This window comes from Protobothrops mucrosquamatus, unplaced genomic scaffold, assembly GCF_001527695.2.
Source record: "Protobothrops mucrosquamatus isolate PMUCROS unplaced genomic scaffold, P.Mucros_1.0 scaffold3136, whole genome shotgun sequence".
Classification (NCBI taxonomy): Eukaryota; Metazoa; Chordata; class Lepidosauria; order Squamata; family Viperidae; genus Protobothrops; species Protobothrops mucrosquamatus.
The window spans coordinates 31,931-35,123 of NW_015389137.1; positions in this window are offsets into that span (position 1 = coordinate 31,931).

The window sequence follows — 3,193 nt, forward strand, 5'->3', positions numbered from 1 at the left end:
CGGCTGTTTTTCACACCTGTGACTGGTGCGGCATCCCCATGGTCACATGGTCAAAACTCAGATGCTTAGCAACTGACTCCTATTTATGACGGTTGCAGTGTCCCAGGGTCATGTGATCACCTTTTGTGACCTTCTGACAAGCAAAGTCAATGAGGAAGCCAGGTTCACCTATCATGTTACTAACTTCAGTACTAACTAGAACTGCAGTGATTCACTGAACTATGATGGCAAGAAAGTTGGGGCATAAAGGGGCAAATGGGGCAAAATGTACTCAACAACGGTCTCACTTAGCAACATAAATTTGGGGCTAAATTTGTGGGTGTAAGTGGAGGACTACTTGTATTAAAACAGAGATCCAGGCCATGATCTAAACCACCTGTCAAGGACATTGCTTCCATTTCATGGCGAGATGCCCTTCAAGGTTGGTTCTTCCTGAGATAAATTCATTCATGATGTGTCTTTTTTTGTTTGATAAAATTACTATAAGGAACTTACTCAACCTTTGCAGCTTAAATGATTCCTGTTTCCAAACCTGAGTTTGGTTCCTTAAATGAATGACAATCTTACCACACATGCTGTTTCTGTCGTTTATTTTATTCAACTGTTGAGGAACAGAAGCCAACATCTTTTAGCATTTGTGTTTGCTTCCTCTCTCCAGCTGAATGAAAGAAACTAAGCTACATTTTCAACAGATAAGATTAGAACGTTCTGAGATGCTCTACACAATAAAAGTATAACTTTTGTGTAGTTCGCAAAATGAAACATTTTGAAAGTAAAATACTAACACGTCATGGGGAAAATATACCTTATTCCAGGGGTCTTCAAACTTGGCCCTTTTATGACTTGTGGACTTCAACTCCCAGAATTCCTCAGCCAGGCACGCTGGCTGAGGAATTCTGGGAGTTGAAGTCCACAAGTCATAAAAGGGCCAAGTCTGAAGACCCCTGCCTTATTCCAATGCCTGCTTTACAGCCATTCTTTGTTTAGGAAGGCTCTTGGTTAGCGATCATTCACAAATTGTGATCATAATAATTCATTTTCTAACCAATGTGTGCCTTTAGGACCAATTTCAGATGCATGACAAGAAAAGCCTTCATTGTGAAACTGATTAATATCTGGTCAGTTTTAGACAGTAAGGAGAGCCAGGTAGAGTTATAATCAACTAATTAGGATCACAGTGCTTAGCTTAGTAACTATCAATTGGCACTTTATAGTGAAGGGCTGCACTGCGAAGAAAAGCAGTACAGGAAGAGAAATTGCTTGTTCAAGCAATCTCTCCGCCCTGCGAGGGGGGCAAAAAAGAGGGATAAATGTGTCAAGCACAGGACATTGTACATTTATCTGAACGAGACTGCAGCAACTGGTGATCTTTGCAGCATCTTTTTCTCTCTGTGCCCTCACTTGTTTGTCTAGCGACCAGTTTGTTTAATCACAAAGTCCCTGGAATGGATTGTGATCACTAAATGAGAAGAAGCTTACTATTTGCATAATTAACATTGGGAAGACAAAGGGGTCTTTTTTTGAAATTGCACTCCTTTCTACCACTTTATCATGTTATTCCGACTGTATTCTACTCTAAATATGATTGCCTGTGATTGCCTCAAGAGTGATTAGTACCTGTCTTTCTCTGCATTAAAGCAAGTGGCATTTAATAATTTCCCATCTCTTCCTTACAAAAAAAACCCCTAAAATAAAACCAGAAGTATGTACCATTTGAAATTCAGAATATAATGGCAACAATAGTTTTGTTTCTTTTTAGTTTTTTATAGGAGAAATTATAGAATTTTATAGGATCCCCACTTCTGTGTTACATTGTCTAGCGTAGACATCTAACCTTACATTTTTGGATGTAGCTGAATTAATGAACAGGGTTTTTCTCAGCATTCTGTAAGATAACTGAATGTTATCATTTGTTCTACCCGAGACCCAGAATATTAAAAAAAAAGGAAAGAAGGTTAAAAATGTAAAGAATCTGACAGTTCCCAGTGGTGTGATTAAGCTACCTGTCAGCTCTTATTTAGTGGTGTAATTATAAATCATGTATTTGGGACTGAGAATTATACTGTATTACAGGTAGATCATGGCTTATGGCCAGTCACTTAATAGCTGAAATTACAACAGACTCAAAAAAAATACTGATAATGTTTCCTCAAAATTATGACTATTGCACCATTGCCACAGGTACGTGATCACATTTCAAGTGCTTGGCAACCAGCTCGCATTTATGATTGGTTGCAGTGTCCCCAGTTACATAAGCCTGTTTTGTGATGTTTTTTGCCATTTTCTGGCAAAAAAAATGCCCACTGGATAAGATGGATTTGGACTTATGACCACATGATTTGCTTAACAATTGCAGTGACTTGCTTAATGACCATTGTAAAACTGGTTGTAAAAACAGGTGTGGTCATACTGGAATTGAGAAACTTCCTGACAGTGAGGACAATCAACCAGCTTACTCTCAGAAATCGTGGGTGCTTCATCACTGGAGATTTTTAACAAGAGACTAGACAATCATCTGTTTGAGATGGTGTACGTTCTCCTGCTTGAGCAGGGGGCTGGACTAGAAGACCTCCAGGGTCCCTTCCAGCTCTATTCTAGTCTAAATACTGGTGTCTTGACTTATAACTGCAATGACTTACAACCAAAATTCTGGCTTCAGTTGTGGTTATAAGTCACGAACTACCTATATTGTCCCTCTGTTTGCTTCTTTCATGAAAAGGGAACTGAGTGTATTTCAAGAATTAGTTGCTGGATATATAATGTTGGATGGATGGTTTAATGGGCTTTTATGCACCAAACATCTAAGCATTTTAATTAACACCTGAGGAAACATAATTCTGTTCTATATTTTGAAGAAAAAGATCCAGGATTTTAGAGAAGTTAGGTATAGTTATTTGGGGAGGGGTATCTATGGGGTGCCATTAAAATGAAGGTGGCATTCTCAACTGTGCATCAAATTCCACCATTTTATTTTAATGTGCCTCAACATTATTGGTTCTCTGCTCTGCCATTTTGACCTCTCTGACTATTTCCCTTCCAAGAGGCTTCTGTACTTAGTCAGGTCTGTGTTTATCATTACAATTAAGTTGCTTTGGAAAGATTCTGTTTGCCTATGTCAGGGGTCTTCAAACTTGGCCCTTTTATGACTTGTGGACTTCAACTCCCAAAATTCCTCAACCAGGCACGCTGGCTG